General features: G+C 35.0%; 1 protein-coding gene across 3 annotated transcripts in view; it reads right to left on the reverse strand.

The window, feature by feature from the left end:
* Positions 1–24690, reverse strand: part of FSTL5 (follistatin like 5) — a 708564-nt gene that overhangs the window by 297424 nt on the left and 386450 nt on the right. The window lies entirely within an intron of this gene.

A 24690-nucleotide genomic window follows, 5' to 3' on the forward strand; every position in this document is an offset into this window, starting at 1 on the left:
TGTGTGTGTGTGTGTGTGTGTGTGTGTGTGTGTGTGTGTGTGTGTGTTGGATTAACCTGTGAGTCCTGGAAAATTTAAAGAATAAAATCATAGCTGCACCTCAAGGTAATGAACAGGAAGAGGATGAATTGGTTCCTCCTCTAAGGAACCAGTATTAGCCCTGAACAATCTTGTGAAATTTAGATTGACAAAAGCTGAGTGAAGATTGACAAAATGAACCTTAGAAGAAGGAGGAAATTTCCTAGAGAATTACTGGAGAGCAGGCAGAACAAGCAAGGTTAGTGACCAGGGAAACCCACAAAGGTATCACTGTTAACTCTGTACAAGCTTCAGCCTTGGCTATGGGAAATGTCCAATTAAAAGTTCAGGTTTTTGCTTTTTCTAATCCATCTATAATCCCCTTTAATAAATCTAACTTCTTATTCTTACCTTTCATGTCCATAAAGCACTGTGTGTTAGCTCTTTGGGAACTAAAGGAAAGGGTGAGGAAAGGAAAATGAAGCGTGGCCGTCAGTCACCCTCTGTGTTCCCACACTCAGGCAGATGAATGCTGCCATGAGATGAGCTGAAAAGGGGATTTGGTCCTGCCATGCAGCAGGGAAAGCAGGAAGGGTCAAAGAGTGTGGGACAACTCTTCTACCTTATAAGTTCACTCTGCAACAATAACATGAGACATTAATACTCTCACTATCTTTCAGAGTCTTTTTATTACCAGTTGGGCACAAGTATGAAGTAGCTCTCAAACATTATTTTTGGCATATTTTTTCATGATAAATTAAAAGAATGGAAGGAAAGTTAAGAGTCAAAGACAGCTGAGCTTCCAACTAAGTGAAGTCTATATATTTATTTCCAAACTGAAAAACACCATTGACTTTTAATTTTTTTTATGTTTTATAACATCAACTGCTGACCTCTCTTCATTGATTGGTTTTAAAGGAAAAAGAAAAAGAGGGGGGGATTTTCAGCTTTTTCTGAATCAACTACTTTATAATATGCTTTATAACTTTAAATTTTAAAATGGCCAAATATGATGCATTTAAATGTAACAATTATGACTAATGTTAAAGAACAAAGATTTAGAGCTAATACTTTTTAGAATTTCAGTGCTGTTCTTCTTTTGAGCATATGTTGAGTAGATGATCATATTGATTAAGACTGAATAAAAAATGAGAAAACAAGTTTTTCTGATTCTCTAAGTGATAGTGGATATAATATTTTAAAGAGAAAGAACATTATTTATCTAATAATTATTATGTTACATACATTCTCTTATACTGAATAGGAATGTATATATATTATAATGTATATTATGTATATATTATTTCATGACTTACAAACTATATTTTCAGGACAACACTTAATTTTCTTTTGAGTTTCAATTTTACCTGAGAAAATAAGAGGAAGATTGTCCATTGAAAAAAATCCTTGTGTTCAAAAGTGACCATTAACATCTAAATAATTCTGTCAATGCCGCAACCTATGTTGCTAGCTTTGAAAACCAAAAAACCTTTATAATGCATGTGATTTGGCTCAATAATTGTGAAATAATAGTTCACAATATACTCAGTAATGATTTTTCTCCATGACAAAATGAGAAGGGTCAAGAATGAACATGGGGAGATAGCACATTGAAGACAAGTATTATATGAATAAGAATAAAATAAAAATTAGAAAAGCTGGCATTGAAGCTGATCCAGCGACAGGATAATCAATGTAATACACTATGATCAAAATGTAGCTTGCATTATGCCAAAGCTTATAATAGGAACACCTAGTAGAAAGGCAACCAAATTAATTGGTGTTGATCAAACTCAAATAATAATGCTTTACCTACTTGAAAAATTATATGCAAAATCAAAACTTTTTGTCTTAACAACATATTAAACTAGAAAATAAGCCTGATTATTTGCATATTTTCTGATAATACTTAAAACGACTTGTTTTTTCTGATTATTCTAATTTATTTGCATATTTTGGTTAAATCACTTGCACAATTTCCTTAATGATACAAGTTGTAATCAAGCTCTCTTATAAGTACTCTATTCTTTTTAAAATTTACCAAGAAAAACATTTTTGTCCAAATTTCATTTAAGGCAGTATTTGTAAAGGAAAACTCCAACAACTATGCTTCGTCTTATTTGTGTATGCATAATTTGTATGTTCCAGTTATTAAAAATGTGTTTGATGCGACTTCTTGTGTTATGGGTTTGTGTCCCTCCCCAAAATTCATTTGTTGAAACTTTAATCGCCAGTACCTGAGAATGTGGCCTTATTTGAAAACAGGGTGATTGCAAATGCAATTAGTTGTTAAGATGAGGTCATTGGTGTGAGCCCTAATCCAATATGACTGATGTTCTTATAAAAAAGGGAAATTCGGGCACAGAGACATGTGTATAGGAAAAACGCCATGTGAACATGAAGATGGCCATCTAGGAGCCAAGGAGAGAGGCCAGGAGCAGATCTTTCATTCAGTCCACAGAAGGAACCAATCCTACGAAAACCTGTATTTGGACTTCTAACCTTCAGAGCTGTGAGACAATAAATTTCTGTTGTTTAAGCCACCAGATGTGTGATATTTTGTTACAATAATTCTAGCAAACCAATACAACTTGCTTAATATCATTTTATCTCTAAATTGTTCATTACTGATTTAACTACCAAATTTTCTAAACAGTGAGTCAAACATTTTTTACAACATTGACTTCTATGGGGAATAATTTTAAATAGAGAAGAGCAAGCACAGGAGTCTCCTCCGGGGCCTGTGTGACTAAAGGCACACACCAGGACAAAGATGCAGACAGAGACCAGCTTTCTGGATCTGGGCAGAAATAAGGTGTTCAAATGTAAACTGAAGGAAGGCCAGGAATGGGAGTAGTTTGAAACAGTGAAAGACAGCTCTGTCCTCTGTTTAAAATGTAAACATGTACTATACACACTACTATATATAAAATTGATTAATAAGAACCTACTCTATAGCACAGGGAAATCTGCTCAATACTCTGTAATGGCCTATATGGAAAAGAATCTTAAAAAAGAGTGGATCTATGCATATGTATAACTGATTCACTTTGCTGTACACCTGAAACTAACATAACATTGTAAATCCACTAGACTCCAATAATTTTTTTTAAAAAAATCCTGAAGAACAAAACCAAAACTTCAGTAGCCTAATATTTTTCTTTTCTTTTAAATATTGGGTATAATTGGGCTCCATAGAAGCAAGACAATTGTTGTCTTGTATCTCTTGTAGACTACTCTAAAATTTAAAGCATCCTTAAATTTGAGTTCAAAAGACAAATCAGGGACAAATGATCCCAGATGGTAATTCAGGTAGCTGAAATACGATAGAATCCTTTTTGCTTCAATTGACAATATTCTAATTGTGTAGAGGGTTTAAGAAGAGGTTTTAAATGCGCTATCTAATTTGATTTTTTGTTTTTATGGGATAAGAATATCAGGCCCTATTTCAACCTCCATGTTTCAAGGCGAAAACAGAGCAGCACAACACCAAAAACACCAGATTCCTAGAAAGAGAAATTGACTTTTCCCAAGTCAAGAACAGGATGAAGCAGGACTGAGACAAAATTCCAGTCTCTTGCTCTGGATTTCCATCTTATTTACACGACAGCATATCGGACTAACTCACAGAGCAGTGCTATGTCTGTGCAGTGCTTTTCATAGACGTTGCACAAACATTACGTTTTGTACCAAAATTATCATATTGAATTTGATTATCTCTTGAAATGCATTCATTGATGATTGTCTCACTCATAAAATAGGTATTCAGAACACTTATCGACTTACTGTGGTACCCATGCCCCCCCAAAATGACCTTATCCTAATCCCTGGAACTTGTGAATATTTAGGTTACAGAGCAAAGAAGAATTTAGGTTACAGTAGAAATTAAGATTACAAATCAACTGACCTTGAGATGGGGAGATTATTCTGAAATATTCTGAGGGGGCAATGTAATCACAAGCATTCTTATAAGTGGAAGAGAGGAAGACAGGAAGGAAAGAACCAGAAAGATGGCCGCTTGAGAAAGCCTTGACCCAATGTTTCTGGCTTTGAAGATGGAAGATGAGAACCAGGAGTCAAGTGCGGTGGTGGCCTTTAGAAGCTGAAAAAGGCAAGGAAAGAACTTCTTCTCTACGACCTCCAAAGGGAATGCAGACTTGGCACTGACACCTTGATTTCAGCCCAGGGCTACTTGTGTCAGATTTCTGACCTACAGTACTCCATAATACATTTGTATTGTTTTAAGCCTATAATTTTTTGGAAATTTGTTAAGGCAGCAATAGAAAGTGAATACAGGTAATATTACTGATTGAACATATCCAAAAAACAAATAGAGAATTCCTAAAAATAAACAGGGAATTGCAGTACTGTGTGGTAAATGGTATGCTGGAGAAATATGAGTTAGTATAGGAATATTTAGGCAAGTCCACTGAAGTTCACTAGGGACTGGGAAGGAAGTAGGACATAAAGGAAGAATGGGTTTTCATTAAGAAAATTCGGGGTTGGTGTTATGACTTAAGGTGAATGAACAGCAGGTATAAAGACCAAAAAGCAAGAAGGAATGTGGCATCTTGGGATAGTATTTTGGTATGGGAAGTTTATAGCTTATGAGTAAAACAAAACAAAACAAGAAAACAACAAAACCAAACAAACAAGCTAACAAAAACTCCAATTACTGTCAGGCTAAAGACAGACTAATTATTTGAGAGATAAACGTATTAAGGAGAATGGATTTGATATCTTGAGGGGACTGAAAGGCCATTAAAATGACTTCAGGATGAGCTTTGCATTTGGGATAGAAGAAAAAGATTGAGAGGGGGCAGCAAGGGGTGCAGAGAGACACGTAGAAAGCTGTTGCTTTATGTACTTAGAAATGATGGAGGCCTGAACTGGGAGACTTGTAGGGAGGAAGAGAGAATGGACTTCGTTTTAGTCTTATTAGAAGAAAAATTCAACATGGATTTTTAATTCCTTGAGGAACAGTGGAAAGGGGAAAGAATATATTTTTATTGCTTTAGTCACTGAGTATATGGTGATGTCATGATCTTAAACAGAAACCCAGAAATAAGAGTAGACTTTGATGTGAGATAAACAGTGAATTCAGTTTGAACAAATAGTATTGAGAATCCAAGTGACAATGTCCAGTGGGCCAAGCATGTGTTGTAGTCCTGGTGAGAAATCTAGTCTGGAGGTATAATTGGATTATTACAGCACATAGATTTTAATCACCAAAGGACAGTGGGTTAGACAAGAAAAAAGTCATAGGCAGAACTTTGAGGAATTTCAACCTTCATATGATGACTAAAGGAACTCAATAAAGGCAATTGAGGAGTGACCAGAAATAAATAGGTTTTGAGGAAACTATGGCAACTGAAAAACCAAAAAAAGCAAACATTTAAGTGGAGGGAATAATAAGCAATTTCACGTACTTGAGGAGACACTTCGCGTACTTGTAAAATAAGAGGTAAAAACATTTCATTGGGTCTAGTAACAAGCAAGTTAATGTTGCCATTGGCAAAGGCGGCTTTGGTAGCATGGGAATCAGACTGTGAAGGAAGTAGAGGACCATTGAGTATAAGAAACTGTAAAGTTCGGATGAAAAGGGAATACAAGTACAATGGCAATTGGAAGCTATCATGCTGTTTCGGGGGGAAAGATTAGAAGTCCTTGAAATGATTAGTGCAAGGTGGTGATCATAACCTGTGAGATCAAAGGTAAACCATAGAGAAGGAATCTTTTTTTTTTTTGCGGTACGCGGGCCTCTCACTGCTGTGGCCTCTGCCATTGCGGAGCACAGGCTCCGGACGTGCAGGCTCAGCGGCCATGGCTCACGGGTGAACCCGTGTCCCCTGTATTGGCAGGCGGACTCTCAACCACTGCGCCACCAGGGAAGTCCGAGAAGGAATCGTTTTTAGACTCAGATCTTACAGGATGTAAAAAAAAAAAAAAAAAAAAAAAGGATACAGAGAATGAATGTAAAAACTTTACAAGGAATTAAAGGTAGACGTGTTTGCTTATATTGTAACTAGAAATAATGAAGAAAAGATGAGTGTAGTGCAGAAAAAGGGATGGATTTGTCTGGAATGTATGACCTACCTCTATTCATTCTGTGGGGAGTTTTAGCAGTGCATTAATTGATGTCAGTCTCCTACAATAAGTAAAACTGACTCATAATGAATAGCCAATTGCTTCTTGGGCACCTAGGGCAAGAGTAGATTTGGGGCAATAGTAGATATCCATTCTAATCAGTAATAAATATTGGCAATAAAATAAATGTATCCTTCAATCGTTTGCATTTATTTTATAAAATATTTGCAGATACATTTTTTTGTTTGTTTAAATTGTAATTAAATGGACATAATGTAAAATTTACCATTTTTAAATGTACACTTCTGCGGCATTGAGGATAGTACATTGTTGTGAAGCGATCGTCAGCACCCATGTCCAGAACATTTTCATCTTTTCACCTTCCCCAGACTCTGTATGGACTGAACACAAACTGTCCATTTCCCCCTCTCCTAGCCCCTGACAACCACCGTTCTACTTTTTGTCTCTGTGAATTTGATGAGATATTTCATATAAGTGGAATCATACAATATGTGTCCTTTGGTGACTGGCCTATTTCACTTAGCACAATGTCTTCAAGGTTCATCCATTTTGAAGGATGGGTCAGAATTTACCTGCCTTTTAATGTTGAATAATAGCCCATGGTACATATACACCGCATTTTGTTTACCCATTTATCTGTTTATGGAAACTTGGGTTGCTTCCACATTTTGCTATTGTGAAAAATGCTGCTATGAATATGGGTGCATAAATATCTCTGCAGTCCCTGCTTTCAACTAACTCTCTTGACTATATGCCCAGAGGTGGAATAGCTGGATCACATGGTAATTTTGTGTTTAATTTTCTGAAGAACCATATACCATTTTGCATGGTAGCTGCAACATTTTACATTTCTACCAGCAATGCACAGGATTTTGATTTCTCCACATACTCACCAGCAATTATTTCATAGTTTGTTGGTAATGGTCATGCTAATGGGTGTGAGGTAGTATTTCATCATGGGTTTGATTTGCATTTCCTTGATGATTAGTGATGTTGAGCATCCTTTTTATGTGCCTATTGGACTTACGCATATCTTTTTTGGAGACATATCTATATAAAGTCCTTTGCCCATTTTTAATTGAGTTGTTTTTATTGTTGTTGAGTTGTAGGAGTTCTTTATATATGCTGGATGTTAACCCCTTATCACTCAGCTTAAATGATCCTTCCAAATTAGATCTCACCATTCTGTATCCTTGCCAAGTGCCTTGCCTGTCACAACATGGACTATCTCTGTTTCTTAATGTTGTCTTCACAGTATTTCAAGATCTACTCCCTACCTCCTCCTCAGCCTCTTTCTTCACTGATTTCCAGTTTGCATTTCCATCTTCCTTGACTCCCAAAGTGCTTGCAATTGCACACACCTAGGTCTTTGCTGATGTGATCTCCTTACCAGAAGAGCACCTGGTCTCTGACTTTCTTCTTAAGAACTGCTATTTGGGGATATACTTGATTCAGAAGTTACCTCTGCTCAGAATCCATCCCTGAGACTGCTCCTTTTTTTGGTGCCCTGTGCTATTTTATACATATGTCTTTTATCCTATTCCATATTATGTTGTAATCGTCTTTTACAGTTTAATTTCCTAGAATTGAGAAGAGAAACCATTTCTTATCTATCTTTATATTTGTAGTGAAGAGCCTTGATAATGTCACATGAGTACAACAAATGCTGGCTGTTGTGGATAAAGTTAATAATAGTAACTTGAAATATTAATTTAAAAATGTAAAAGGTTGGAATTGGATCTTTGCACAGCTGATAAATTTTAAACTACAAAATACTTAATATCAAATAGACCATACTTCTTCTTTGCCTGGCTTTCTTCTTTCTACCTTTAAATTCTTTTCTCTCTGCTTCTGTTTCCCTCTCCCTCAGTCTCTCTCTCCTCCTTCCATCCAACCTAACTCTCTTTTATTTTTAGTTGAAAATGTTCATCCTTTTGGAATAGACAAGAACAATATATCATATACTAAGATGTCTAATTTACTTATGTATTTAATGAGGTATTATTATGATTAATAATCAATTATAGCTTCAGTCAGAAGAAACTAATCATTCAATGTTTCCTAGGCAGTCACTATAAATGTGCATTACTTCTCAAGACAATCAGTAATCTATAACTTCTGTAATGCTTTAAACATCACAGATGCTTTGCTTTAGTCCTAGCTGGTCATCAACAACAAGGGTCCATTTATATTACTCGAATGTCTGGTAACAAGTTCACTGCAATTTGCCTCCCTTTTTTTTTTTTTTTTTTTTTTTTTGTGGTACGCGGGCCTCTCACTGTTGTGGCCTCTCCCGTTGCGGAGCACAGGCTCCGGACGCACAGGCTCAGCGGCCATGGCTCACGGACCCAGCCGCTCCGCGGCATGTGGGATCTTCCCGGACCGGGGCACGAACCCGTGTCCCCTGCATCGGCAGGCAGACTCTCAACCACTGCGCCACCAGGGAAGCCCTGCCTCCCTTTTGTAGGAACAGTTTCTGTTAAGATGAGCACAATTTACAATGAGCACATTGCAGATGATATACGGTATTCTGTGTCCCACAAAATCCTCTGTCTGGTGGCAGAATAGCGCTTGGTATGGATGCCCCCTTTCCACTTTTGTTAAGAAATTTATTTAGCTTAAATCTATTTTTAAATTGTCACCTAAGGATATAACAAATATTCATTAAAATTTAAGATAAATTTACTTTTTTATTTTATAGGAAATTTTCATTCCAGATTTACTAAGGATGATGGCAGTGGTAGATCTCGCTGAAAATGCACTCACCAAATAACACTGCAGAGATAGAGGTCTGTTATAAATTAAGGGAGAGAATTTGTAATTGAATTTCCTTAAGAGATGTGACTTTGTTATTGAATAAAATGGGGTAAAACAATCAAAAGACTGAGCATTACTAAATAGAGTGTCAGGCATACATACCTTAAATAGATAATCATCAATTAATTATTTGTATAAAAGTGTGAAGATAAATGTGTATTAACATTTTATTTTGCTAATTCTTAAAACGTTTGTTAAAAACATTTGTTTTTAACAAATTTGTTACTGGTTTTGGAATATTTGTAAGAGAAATTGCCAAGAAAGTATTGTGCACTGAATTGCTATAAGGCATGGTAATAAGGTATTTTACATATACCTTGTTAACATGAGTACATACATATATGTACATGCATTTCTTTTCACTGTGATGTCCCTGAGGCACTACAAAATATTTTGGTGATTTCTAAGCATTAAAGAATTATTAGGTTATTTTGAGTGTAGTGCATTAATTCTCCTAGGGATCTCGGAGGTAACAATAGTCTGATTCTATTTTTGAACCTCCCCAAAACTGAATATAAAACATTAATCCTTGTGGTATATAAGGTTGTACAGGCTCCTTGAAAGTGTCACACTGCTAATTCAGTCCAACGACTGAAATAACTCAGACTAGTAACACTATTATTCCCAGAACAGGTTCTCAATGGAAGGCTTACATAATTGGTCCATTTATTTTAAATCAGAAGAAAAAATAAAATTATTAAAAATCATAAAATATATATTTAAAGGTGTTAATTATGGGTAGGAGACATATGACTTAAATGTCAATTGATAAACAACATTTGGGAGACACTGGTAGAAGGTGGTATTGAATGCATTTTAGTGAACTCTGTTTTTAAAATAAACATCTTATTTATGTTGAGGATGTATATTTTGTCACTTAGATGATTACATTTATCCTATGTGTGTATTTTTTTGGTTTGCTGAAAAATAGATATGAACATGATTTTCACATTATGTTATCTACAAACTAGAATATGTGCTTAACCTCATTTATTTTTATTTTTTTATTGAGGTATAGTTGATTTACAATGTTTTCTTAGTTTCAGGTATACAGCAAAGTGATTCAGTTATACATACACACACACATATATATAGTGTATATATATATGTAGTACATATATATTTATATTCTTTTTCAGATTATTTTCCCCTATAGGTTATTACAAAATAATGAGTAGAGTACCCTGTGCTATATAGTAGATTTCTGGTTTTATCTATTTTATATACAGTAGTGTGTATCCACCAATCCCAACCTCCTAATTTATCCCTCCCTTCCATCTCCTGTTCGGTAACCATAAATTTGTTTCCTATGTCTGAGTTTATTTCTGTTTTGTATGTAAGTTCATTTTTATCATTTTTTTTTTAGATTTGACATATAAGTGATATCATATGATATTTGTCTTTGACTTACTTCACCCTGTAATTTCTATTTAAACTACTGGGAAAAAATTTTAGATAGTCGTGTTTTTAACACTTTAATGTTAGCTATCCAAGATGGTAGCCCGTACTACATGTGGCTGTTAAACATTTGGAATGTGGCTAGTACCAACTGAGATGTGTTGTACATATAATATATATAGTAGATTTCAAAACTTGCTGAAAAAAAGAATTCAAATTATTTCCTTAACTTTTACATTGATTATATGTTGTGATAATAATATTTTGGATATATTGGGGTAAAGTGTTATTAAAATCAATTTCACTTCTTTCTTTTCTGTTTTTAATGTGACTGCTAGAAAATTTAAAACTATGAGGATGGCTAAAATATTTTGCTTGTATTATTTTTCAAATGGGCCAGTGTTAAACTCTAAGGAGAGGAATAATAGTTTGAGGATAGTAATAAAATGTCATGATTATAATTTTTATAATTATGGTATCTTTATACAATGCAAATCATTAAAAACATGATATTAAACTATATTTGTTGATGCTGAGATATGTTTCCAATATCTAATAATTAAAAGAAGTTACAATTAAAATAAATCTTGAATATATAAGAGTAATATAGTCATATATGTATATATGTAGATCTCAAAGTGATTGTAACTGAATGATGTAATTAAAATTGATTCCAATTTTCTCTTGCATTCCTTTCTGTTTTATTTAACTTCTACAACAAGAAAAATAAATAATCATTGTTTAAAAAAAGTTATGGAAATATGGTAGTTAATACAAGCAAAAAAGCAAAGTCTTTGGCAGACCTTTTATTAACATGAAATTTGGCTTAAACTTTAGGAAAATTCAAAAATCTATTTCTCTAGTTTTGATACATTTCTTCCCTTTTTTCAACAAGATACACTGGATTCAAACTAATATTAGATACTCAATGTAAATCATACGATGTCTATATACATGGATAAGGCCTGTTAAAACTTTGTTTTATCTGGTTATAACCATAGAACTACTCCATAATAGCAGTAGAACTCACTTAACTGACGGAGTAGACCTTTAGCTGGTTAAAAATTAATGAGGCAATAATAACTATTCATTAAAATAAATTTAGCAAAAATGTATTTTCTAAGTATTAGCTTTCAAATTCTTTAAATAAATATTTTTAAAAGATTAAATGCTTAGACGCATATGATTATCTGATATTATAAGTTTAAAAAGCACTTTATTTTATATTTCATAATAACGCTCACTTGTTAGATAAATGCCTCTCTAAAGGATCACTTGACAGAGCAGAATCCTATAAAGAAACTTTCAACTGGAAAATTTAGATAAAATGCATTCTCTCAGAATAACCTAGAGAAGGGAATTCAGAGAACAGCTAGTAATTAAAACATGACAGATTCCATTCCAATTGTTTTAAATTGTCGAACAATTTTGGCCAGTTAAAAATTAAATTCCATTAGTATGAACTCAGTTTGGGAATCTGAGATACTTTGAAATGAAGCAAAGGCTTTGGTGCCTATCTGCAGCCACTCAGTCACGTCCAAATGGCTCAGATCTGGGCAGCAGTGTCCCCTGGATCTCCACAGTAAAGCCACTATGAAGACTCCATCCAGATAGGGTTTCAGACCACACAAGGAAAACATAAGCCTCAATTCAAGGAGTTTCTGAGAAGATGGTATTAAGAAAATGGGGTTAACAAAGCCAAAGGACTAGTGAATTATAGAAATGATTGTGAAAGTCCATAAACAGCCTCAGGCAAACTCCATCTCAGAATATTATGCTGAAATCAGCGGAAAGTAATTTTAAGTCAGACACAGTAAATTATGATTGACAAGTGTGGAAAATAAGAAAGATTGGTGAGTTACCATTTTATTATTTTTTATTTCAATTTCACTTTGTCAGGCAAGTCCTTATTCTCAATATCTATATGACAAAAGAGTCAATACTTCAAGAAATAAATAGAAGTGTTTCACCTGAAGTAAAAGAAGCTAAAATATCTAATTGTATCTGCTTTTAAAAGTTACAAACAGGTCAACAAGCAAAATTTACCAGTGAGAGATCAGAGCGTGTAAAAATCAGAGAGTGTAGAATGCCAGTGGATATAGGTAAAAAGAGAGACATAAATGTGTACCAGCTACATCAGATTAAGGTAACCTTAGCAATGGTGAGGACAAAGTCATCTTCAAATGGGAATGACTTAAGGCTTTTATTGTTTTTAAAATTATAGTTCAAATCTATATTGCCTTAACAGTTGTAATTTTATTTTTTACTTCTTTAGGTTTATTTAAAAAAATTTTTTTAACATCTTTATTGGAGTATAATTGCTTTACTTTGTTGTGTTAGTTTCTGTTGTATAAAAAAGTGAACCAGCTTTATATATATATATATATATATATATATCCCCATAACCCCTCCTTCTTGCATCTCCCTCCCACCCTCTCTATCCCACCCCTCTAGGTGGTCACAAAGCACCGAGCTGATCCCCAGTGTTATGAGGCTGCTTCCCACTAGCTATTTTACATTTGGTAGTGTATATATGTCCATGCCACTCTCTCACTTCTTCCCAGCCTACACTTCCCCCTCCCTGTGTCCTCAAGTCCACTCTCTACGTCTGCGACTTTATTCCTGTCCTGCCCCTAGGTTCTTCAGAATCTTTTTTTTTTTTTTTTAGATTCCATATATATGTGTTAGCATATGGTATTTGTTTTTCTCTTTCTGACTTACTTCACTCTATATGACACACTCTAGGTCCATCCACCTCACTACAAATAACTCAATTTCATTTCTTTTTATGGCTGAGTAATATTCCATTGTATATATCTGCCACATCTTCTTTATCCATTCATCTGTCGATGGACATTTAGGTTGATTCCATGTCCTGGCTATTGTAAATAGTGTTGTAATGAATATTGTGGTACATGACTCTTTTTGAATTACGGTTTTCTCAGGGTATATGCCCAGTAGTGGGATTGCTGGGTCATATGGTAGTTCTATTTTTAGTTTTTTAAGGAACCTCCACACTGTTCTCCATAGTGGCTGTATCAATTTACATTCCCACCAACAGTGCAACAGTGTTCCCTTTTCTCCACACCCTCTCCAGCATTTATTGTTTGTAGATTATTTGATGATGTCCTTTCTGATTATTTGATGATGTCCTTTCTGACCTTGATATCTCACTCTGGTTTTGACTTGCATTTCTCTAATGATCAGTGATGTTGAGTATCCATTTTCATGTGTTTGTTGGCAATCTGTATATCTTCTTTGGAGAAATGTCTATTTAGGTCTTCTGCCCATTTTTGGATTGGGTTGTTGGGTTTTTTGGTATTGAGTTGCATGAGCTGCTTGTATATTTAGGAGATTACCCCTTTGTCAGTTACTTCATTTTCAAATATTTTCTCCCATTCTGAGGGCTGTCTTTTCATCTTGTTTATGGCCTCCTTTGCCATGCAAAAGCTTTTAAGGTTCATTAGGTCCCTAATGAACCTAAGGTTCATTAGGTTCCATTGTTTATTTTTGTTTTTATTTTCATTTCTCTAGGAGATGGGTCTAAAAGGATCTTGCTGTGATTTGTCATAGAGTGTTCTGCCTATGTTTTCCTCTAAGAGTTTTATAGTGTGTGGCCTTACATTTAGGTCTTTAATTCATTTTGAGTTTACTTTTATGTATGGTGTTAGGGAGTGTTCTAATTTCATTATTTTTTACATGTAGCTGTTCAGTTTTCCCAGCACCAATTATTGAAGAGGCTGTCTTTTCTCCATTGTATATTCTTCATTCCTTTATCAAAGATAAGGTGACCATATGTGTCTGGGTTTATCTCTGGGCTTTCTATCCTGTTCCATTGATCTATATTTCTGTTTTTGTGCCAGTCCCATGCTGTCTTGATTTCTGTAGCTTTGTAGTATAGTCTGAAGTCAGGGAGCCTGGGTCCTCCAGCTCCATTTTTCTTTCTCAAGATTGCTTTGGCTATTTGGGTTCTTTTGTGTTTCCATACAAATTGTGAAATTTTTTGTTCTAGTTCTGTGAAAAATGCCATTGGTAGTTTGATAGGGATTGCATTGAATCTGTAGATTGCTTTGGGTAGTACAGTCATTTTCACAATGTTCATTCTTCCAATCCAAGAACTTGGTATATCTCTCCATCTGTTTGTATCACCTTTAATTTCTTTCATCAGTGTCTTATAGTTTTCTGCATACAGCTCTTTTGTTTGCTTAGGTAGGGTTATTCCTAGGTATTTTATTCTTTTTGTTGCAATGCTAAATGGGAGTGTTTCCTTAATTTCTCTTTCAGATTTTTCATCATTAGTGTACAGGAATACAAGAGTTTTCTGTGCATTAATACTGTATCTTGCTACTTTACCAAATTCACTGATTAACTCTGTAGTTTTCTGGTAGCATCTTTAGGATTCTCTCTGTATATTATCATGTCATCTGCAAACAGTGACAGCTTTACATCTTTTTTTCCAATTTGGATTCCTTTTATTTCTTTTTCGTCTCTGCTTTGGCTAAAATTTCCAAAACTATGTTGAAAAATAGTGGGGATAGTGGGCACCATTGTCTTTTTCCTGATCTTAGAGGAAATGGTTTGAGTTTTTCACTATTGAGAATGATATTGGCTGTGGATTTGTCATATATGACCTTTATTATGTTGAGGTAAGTTCCGTCTGTGCCTACTTTCTGGAGAGTTTTTATCATAAATGGGTGGGGAATTTTGTCGAAAGCTTTTTCTGCTTCTATTGAGATTATCATATGGTTTTTATCCTTCAATTTGTTAATATGGTGTATCACATTGATTGGTTTTGGTGTATTGAAGAATCCTTGCATTCCTGGGAATAACCCGACTTGATCATGGTTTATGATCCTTTTAATGTGCTGCTGGATTCTATTTGCTAGTATTTTGTTGAGGATTTTTGCATCTATGTTCATCAGTGATATTGGCCTGTAGTTTTCTTTCTTTGTGACATCTTTTTCTGGTTTTGGTATAAGGGTGATGGTGGCCTCGTAGAATGAATTTGGGAGTGTTCCTCCCTCTGCTATATTTTGGAAGAATTTGAGAAGGATATGTGTTAGCTCTTCTCTAAATGTTTGATAGAATTTGCCAGTGATGCCCTCTGGTCCTGGGCTTTTGTTTGTTGGAAGATTTTTAATCACAGTTTCAATTTCAGTGCTTGTGATTGGTCTGTTTATATTTTCTATTTCTTCCTGGTTCAGTCTCAGAAGTTTGTGCTTTTCTAAGAATGTGTTCATTTCTTCCAAGTTGTCCATTTTATTGGCATATAGTTGCTTGTAGTAATCTCTGATCCTTTGTATTTCTGCAGTGTCAGTTATTACTTCTTTTTCATTTCTAACTCTATTGAGTTTTCTCCCTTTTTTCTTGATGAGTCTGACTAATGGTTTATCAATTTTATCTTCTCAAAGAACCAGCTTTTAGTTTTATTGATCTTTGCTGTCATTTCCTTCATTTCTTTTTCATTTATTTCTGATCTGATCTTTATGATTTCTTTCCTTTTGCAAACTTTGGATTGTATTTTTTGGTTCTTCTTTCTCTAATTGCTTTAGGTGTAAGTTTAGGTTGTTTATTTGAGATTTTTCTTGTTTCTTGAGGTAGAATTGTATTGCTATAAACTTCCCTCTTAGATGTGCTTTTGCTGTATCCCACTGGTTTTGGGCCGTCATGTTTTCATTGTCATTTGTTTCTAGGTATTTTTAAAATTTCCTCTTTGATTTCTTCAGTGAACTCTTGGTTATTTAGTAGTGTAATGTTTAGCCTCCATGTGTTTGTATTTTTTGCCATTTTCTTCCCTGTAATTGATTATCTACTCTCATAGCATTGTGTTCAGAAAAGATACTTGATACAGTTTCAATTTGCTTAAATTTACCAAGGCTTGATTTGTGACCCAAGATCACAAATGTTGTATCCTGGAAAATGTTCCATAAGCACTTGAGAAGAAAGTGTATTCTGTTGATCTTGGATGGAATGTCCTATAAGTATCAAGTAAGTCCATTTTGTTTAATGTATCATTGAAAGCTTGTGTTTCCTCATTTATTTTCATTTTGGATGATCTGTCCATTGGTGAAAGTCGGGTGGGGTGTTAAAGTCCCCTACTATGAATGTGTTACTGTCGATTTCCCCTTTTATGGCTGTTAGCATTTGCCTTATGTATTGAGGTGCTCCTATGCTGGGTGCATAAATATTTACAATTGCTATATCGTCTTCTTGAAATGATCCCTTGATCATTATGTAGTGTCCTTCTTTGTCTCTTGTAATAGTCTTTATTTTAAAGTCTATTTTTTCTGTTATGAGAATTGCTACTCTAGCTTTCTTTTGATTTCCATTTGCATGGAATATCTTTTTCCATCCCCTCACTTTCAGTCTGTACGTGTCCCTAGGTCTGAAGTGGGTCTCTTGTAGACAGCATATATACGGGTCTTGTTTTTGTATTCATTCAGCCACTCTATGGCTTTTGGTTGAAGCATTTAATCCATTTACATTTAAGGTAATTATTGATGTGTGTTTTCCTATTATCATGTTCTTAATTGTTCTGGGTTTGCTATTTTAGGTCTTCTCCTTCTCTGTGTTTCATGCCTAGAGAAGTTCCTTTAGCATTTGCTGTAAAGCTGGTTTGGTGGTGCTAAATTCTCTTAGCTTTTGCTTCTCTGTAAAGGTTTTAATTTCTCCAACAAATCTGAATGAGATCCTTGCTGTGCAGAGTAGTCTTATTTGTAGTTTTTTTCCTTTCATCACTTAAATATGTCCTGCCACTCCCTTCTGGCTTGCAGAGTTTCTTCTGAAAGATCAGCTGTTAACTTTATGGGGACTCCCCAGTTTGTTATTTGTTTTTCCCCTTTCTGCTTTTAATATTTTTTTTTGTATTTAATTTTTGATAATTTGATTAATATGTGTTTTGACATGTTTCTCCTTGGATTTATCCTGTATGGGACTCTCTGCACTTCCTGGACTTGATTGACTATTTCTTTTCCCATATTATGTAAGTTTTCAACTATAATCTCTTCAAATATTTTCTCAGTCCCTTTCTGTTTTTCTTCTTCCTCTGGGACCCCTATAATTCAAACGTTGGTGCATTTAATGTTATCCCAGAGGTCTCTGAGACTGTCCTCAATTTTTTTCATTCTTTTTTCTTTATTCTGCTCTGCGATAGTTATTTCTACTATTTTATATTCCAGGTCACTTATCCGTTCTTCTGCCTCAGTTATTCTGCTATTGATTCTTTTTAGAGAATTTTTAATTTCATTTATTGTTTTGTTCATCATTGTTTGTTTACTCTTTAGTTCTTCTAGGTCCTCGTTAAACGTTTCTTGTATTTTCTCCATTCTATTTCCAGGATTTTGGATCATCTTTACTATCGTTACTCTGAATTATTTTTCATGTAGACTGCCTATTTCCTCTTCATATGTTTGGTCTGGTGGGTTTTTACCTTGCTCCTTCATCTGCTGTGTGTTTCTCTGTCTTCTCATTTAGCTTAACTTACTGTGTTTGGGGTCTCCTTTTCACAGGCTGCAGGTTTGTAGTTTCCATTTTTTTTGGTGTCTGCCCCTGGTGGGTAAAGTTGGTTCAGTGGCTTGTTTAGGCTTCCTGGTGGAGAGTAGTGGTGCCTGTGTTCTGGTGGATAAGGCTGGATCTTATCTTTCTGGTGAGCAGGATCGTGTCCGGTGGTGTGTTTCAGGTTGTCTGTGAACTTAGTATGTTTTTAGGCAGCCTCTCTGCTAATGTGTGGGGTTGTGTTCTTGTCTTCCTAGTTGTTTGGCATGGGGTGTCCAGCACTGGAGCTTGCTGGTCATTGAGTGGAGCTGGGTCTTAGTGTTGAGACAGAGATCTCTGGGAGAGCTCTCGCCAATTGATATTATGTGGAGCTGGGAGGTGTCTCATGGTCCAGTGTCCTGTACTCTGCTCTCCCACCTCCAAGGCTCAGGCCTGACAGCCAGCTGGAGCACCGAGACCATGTCAGCCACACAACTTTGCTTGCTTTGAATTTGACTGTAGCTGTTTTGACTTGGGGATTTGTACTGGTTTTGTTTTACTCTCGGCTTGTTTTCACTTCCATGAAGCCCGAGGCCAGCGTGCAGGGCAAAGGCTGAGGCGTCAGCCAGCGGGGGCAACCTCTGAGGGCTCGACGGACTGCAGGAACGCTCTGAGGTGCCCTGGCTCCACCACCTTTGAAGACGTCAAACTCCCAGTTGTCTTTTTATTAACATGTGGGGTATACAAGCAATTTTTTTTTTTTTAAGAACCAGAAAACTGTCCTTTTGGAATCTACGTCTATAAGTTGGATCTCAACAATCACGTTTTGCACAGTATTTTTCTGTTAGGGATAGAACCCAGACACATCAAAAATAACATACACTACAACCATCTGTAAGCAAGTGGTGCTCTATGTACCCAACGATTAGTGCATATCTACACACTCCAACAGAGAGGATTGTATTCATACACACATGTAAACTAACTTTGCATTCAAAGCATGTAACAAAAGAATGATTTCCCCAGTGGACCAGTCAACTAAACTTGCTGCAAGATTTTATGCTACAATGATCCAGTTTGGGGTTATTCTATAGCAGTTCATCCAATGCAGCATTTCCCAAATCAGTGTGGGATTTTTTATCTGGATGAAAATAAGAACATTGCCAGCACCATAGAAGCCCTTCTCTTGCCTTGTGTTCCCACTGCACGCCCTCCACTCCCCCAAAGGCAACCATTCATATTAACTACTAAAATCACAATGAGTTTTACCTAATTTGGATTTTAACTACATATACACTTGATGTATATTATGTGCTCTGCTTTTTTGCTCAACATTTGTTTTCATTTCTTTTTTTTTTATATCCAACTTCTCAACCACCAGCACTTTTGCTTCTACCCCTACATCTCTGCTGAAAGTGCTGTGACCAAAGTTACCAACAAATTGGTAACTTGTTTTGAACCCAGCCTTGGAAACAATTCCTTATTAAAATTTTATGATGGTGTACTCCTTTGGCTTTCTTCCTATCTCTCTAAGTTTTGTTGTTGTTTACTTTTAGTTTCCTATGGCTGTTCTGCCCATCTCTTCTATCTTCACATACTCACATTAGATACCCCACTCCTTGCCAGGGTATCAAATTTTGACTGCATGCTCTATGTCTCTATTTGTGCCCCAGAGCTCCCACCTGACTCTAGACCACCATATTCTCCATCCAAAAGTTTATATTTGAATATGCCAATATGTCTAAAATTTAATATACTCCCCACACTTCCTTCTCTTTCCATGTTTCCTACTTTAATGAGTAGCATCATTGTTCACCTTTGTTTGCAAGCAGAAAATTGGACATTATCCTTGACCCTACCCTCTTCCTCCCATATGTATGTAATCACTCATCAAATCGAGATGATTCTGCTTATAAGTGATTTTCCAAATATGGACACCTTCTTGCATTACTGCTACTGCTCCTCCTGCCTCCCTCACCTTAACATACAGCAACAGTCTTAATTCCGGTCACTAAATTCTGCTATTTTTCTCAAATAAAGGACTTTCATATACTAATGATCTAATGTCAATGAATGTTAATATAATACTCATATTTTATTGCTCTTCTTATTAGATGATTCCGATAATTAACATTTTATTATAGCAATTGTGATTTCCCAGAAAAATAAATATCTTTTCCTTATAATGTCATTATCAAATTTATATTCCATTAAGAATTCTTTCATATAAAGAGAGATGACATTTTGAATATAATCATGAAGAGTTAGGTGATTTAAAATAACTGTTCCATGTTTTTTAATATTTTAGAATTTTAGAGTCTTAATTATTCTTTTTAAGAAAGGAGAGACAGATATTGTACAGTTAGTTTCAATATAAATGCTCACAATTGATGCATTATGCTTGCAAAAACCTAATTATTTTATGCATAGTAGAAAAACATCTTCCTTTGGATCTTTCCACACATAGAGATCATTTTGAATTGATAAAGATTTATTTAAGGGTGACATTAGATCTTGAATCACTAGAACACATCTTAAAGTGTATGTATATGGTTTGGGGAACTACAACTCATAATTTAATAGGATTTCAAGAATCTATCAGAGTTACACAGACTCCTCACTTCATGTAATTTTAAGTCAAAGCACTTTATAGTTTTACTCAGGAAATTATGTACATGGAAAGCATTTACAAAATATCTTTTCTCTGGATAGACATTTACACCATTTTGGGTTATCTAGAAAGTCCAAATGAAAACAATTAATTCCTAAAATTAAGAGCCATATAACAACACTTTATCATCTTAATTGAATTTGCAAAAATAAATAAACATAAACATTTATTTGAACATCACTTCTGAAATTAAATATCTCAGTTTCGTGTATGGTCATCTTGTCTAATGGCAAATCACTTGCATTTACCTACAAATCTGAAGCAAAAATATAGAGTTCCAGACATGTCAAACTTAATCAAACATTGTATTTTAATTTTGAGTTGGAAGAAAATAAAACACTGAATCTCTGTATTTTAATACAAGTCCTTGTAGTTAATAATGACACTATTAATTTGTTTTTAATTCTAAGTACTCTTTGCACTGAAAAATCTATACATTTTACTATCAAGGCAACAAAATGCAAGAGTGCAGGGTGTCCACCATCTTGACGAGAGGATTTAGTCTTTCTTATTTTTTAGGTACGCAGGCCTCACTGTTGTGGCCTCTCCCGTTGCGGAGCACAGGCTCCGGACACGCAGGCTCAGCGGCCATGGCTCACGCGCCCAGCCACTCTGCGGCATGTGGGATCTTCCCGGACCGGGGCACGAACCCGTGTCCCCTGCATTGGCAGGCGGACTCTCAACCACTGCGCCACCAGGGAAGCCCTAGTATTTCTTTTAAATATTCAAAACTATGTCTGATCTCACTTAAGATTTATTGGATCCCATTGCATAGATTTCCAAGTTTGTTAATCAAACAAAGCATGATTTAAGATATTTGATGCTTGCAGTGACGATTTATTTTAAATATCCTAGTAAAAATCAAGGGATTTTTGAATAACGTCAAAAATTCTGGAGAAAAATTAAGAATGTTATCTGATGCTTATTGTAAAATAATAAAATAATTCATCTTATCCAAAATGAAAAAAAATACTATTTTATGGAAAACTTTATAACTACTAAAATAATACCCTAATCACGTAATAACAGTTGATAATGTGCTGGTTCTTTTTTCTTTACCATTAACCTTTTCCTGTTTGCAAAGTACCCTTTACTTTCTTCCATGTTGTGTGGTGGCAGAAAGAGTAATAAACTGGAACTCAAGAAATCTGTTTATCTTTGTATCTACCAGTAAATAAAGACTGGATAAAGACAAGTTTCTTAACTTCTCTGGCCTTAGTTTATTTTTCTAGATTCTATTCATTTAGGGACTTTTTAGTTTTCTGGGCTCTCTTTTTAGAAACTCTCTGGGGGAATGAATTCTGGGTGGAAAAACTGATTACTTTTTATCCTTACTATATCTGTCCTTTTTATCATTGTCTGTCTGAGATGATGCATTCTAAAGGAAAGGAAACTTATCTTTTCAAGTTGCTTTAACTGTCACAGCAGTCTATACACATAGGTACTTAATACATAATTTTAAAATAGATTGTCTTTTCACAATTGTTATTATTTTATTCATGATACTAATATATTATAATAGAGTGACTTTCTAAAATCATGTCATTATACAACACCTGTCACTAAACTTCACAAAACCGAGGTGGGTTTAGTGGTGAAGTATTTTAACAGAAGGAGAGAAAGAAATAGACGTATGTTTCCTATTCACAAATAAGTATAAATACATCTTGCTGATACAGACAATCCATACAAGTTAGTTTTGCTCTCTCCAAAGGGTCATTCTAGAGCTTGATACCCTGTTTAATAACGGTGAAACACTGAAAATATATTGCAGAAAACTGCTTGGTGAGACCACAATGAATATTAAAACACCCCAGATAATTCCAGCATTACTTAAAACCATTACCCTTTCTAAACGATTATGTTAACATCATTTTATCATAGTTAAGGAAAAGTTTTGTGATTATTCAAAAAGATAAAACCTCATAATATGATTGCTGATTGCCAAGTGCTTTTGTTATCAAATATCACTTTATGATTCAAAATATTAAAAATGTAGACCATTTGCGTTATACATAATTTTGACAGAATGGCAGAGTCATTACAATCTTCATTAAACTTCATTGCATTTACTATAAATAATTTCAATAAAATTGCTACCATATTACCTTCCAGTTGTTAACAGAATCATATAGATTTTCTTCTCTCCAAATTCAATAGTTTGTAGTACACTGTAGCTCCTTTAAAAACAACGTTTCACTATGCCTCTATTGAAGTTTGTATTGATGGTTCAGATTTCTGAATTGCAAATTTTATTTATCTTTACAACATACTGATCTACCTTGCCTTCCTTAGCAATATCAAATCGTACCCCAAACACAGCATCATTTTCCCCTCGATAGGTGCAGGCAGCAGTATTCTAGGGAAGATTCTTTTGTACTGATATTGCCAGGGATCATTATTCAGTCTTTGCTGTGTTACCATAAAAATAACATATTACTCACACTTTATTTTCATTGTATTTATTAGTTTCTAGCTCCACTATTCCACCATTAACAATATTTTGAATAAAAATCCTACATAAACATACAATTTAATTCTTATTGATGCTTGATAGTTTGTATACCATTAAAAATATTTTCTGCTATTGCTATAGATTTCAACTACTTTTATTTAGCCACATCCATGTATCTTCATATTATGGGAGTGGGGGATAGGAGTTGGTAGATTAGACTGCCTGTTTAATAAAATAAGTTAGTAAAATAGTAATGATAATTGATATATTTCCATACACTTTCAGACCTGGAAGAGATCTTCCGGTTGGACTAGTTTCTATAAATACTCTGGTGTATCATGCAGTAGAGATTTTATTTATGCTGATGTAGGAGAGCAAAACTGCCACCCCCAAATGTCTCTTTGGTTTTAATATTATTTCAAGCTGAAAACAATCAAAGCCCGAAAGACTTGGAAAGTAACTTCAACCTTCCCCCAACTGCCTTGAAGAAAGAGGACAGAGGACCTCTTCCAGGAAGGGAGCTATCACCACAGGTTACCATAGTATGAACTAGGGGTGTGGACAGAAAGGAACTCAGCAAAGTCTGCTTCTTAAAATAACTCTCTGTGTCCCATTGTTTGTGCAGGGCTAAGAGAACATTCATTTACCAAACACTTGTTTTTCCATCTCCATGTGTGTTGCTTTCCTCCCCTTTGAAGCACAAAACCCCTACCTCAACATCCTCTTTTGTCTTTAGCTGCAAATGGTATTTAAGGTGAGGGTTTCAGCCACTTTGGTGAGTTACCCAGTTTTCTTGGGTCTCTCCCATGTATACACGTTATTAAATTTTGATTTTCTCCTGCTAATCTGCCTTATGTGAACTTGATTCTTAGACCAGCCAAAAGGACCCAGAAGGCTAGAGGAAAATTTCTTCCTCCCTGACACTCTTCTCTTTGTCCGTCTCCCATCTCTCATCCCCTAAAGTCCAAATCCACTCATCCTGAAGACCCATTCAATTGCTACTACTTTCATAAACTCTCCTTGATTCCCAGTGCTGGAGGTTATATTCTTAGTTCACTTTATATTTTATGTAGGCCTTCCTATGACATTTATCCCCTTGTATCTTACACGATAGTATACAATATAATCTAATGTAAACAATTTTTCCTGATAAACCATAATATTCCTATCATCCTAAGCACACAGAACAATGCCTACTACAGAGTGAAGTTTAGTGGCAAACACATAGACTTCTTAACTGGTTTGGCATAGGTCTGATAATAATCTCAGCCACTTGGTTCTTAACTTCTCTGTGTTTCAGTTTCTTCATATAATCATTGAATGATAATGCTGCTTTCTTGTTATCTTTGAAAAGTTTTCTAGCCTTGTGACACACTTTAAAGGATTAACTGTTTACCGAGATATCCCATCTGTATTCTGCTTGCAATTTAAAGTGGAAATGCAGTTTAATTAAATCTGAAGAGCATACTGACGTCTTGCCTTAAAGCTTTGTAACAAGCAGCTATTTCACATTTATTACTTTGCTAGTTTCAAATATTACATAAAATATAATTCAGTGTTTTAATATAAAATGATCATGTGGTAATTACTATCCTTATTTATATGAATTTTCAGAGATTTAAGTAATTTTTCCAATATCAGACAACTGATGGACGACAGAGGCATAACTCAAAAAGGATCTTTTGGGCTTCCCTGGTGGCGCAGTGGTTGAGAGTCCGCCTGCCAATGCAGGGAACACGGGTTCGTGCCC

Source organism: Monodon monoceros, unplaced genomic scaffold (assembly GCF_005190385.1).
Source record: "Monodon monoceros isolate NGI ecotype Baffin Bay Population unplaced genomic scaffold, NGI_Narwhal_1 Super_Scaffold_20, whole genome shotgun sequence".
NCBI classification, from domain to species: Eukaryota; Metazoa; Chordata; class Mammalia; order Artiodactyla; family Monodontidae; genus Monodon; species Monodon monoceros.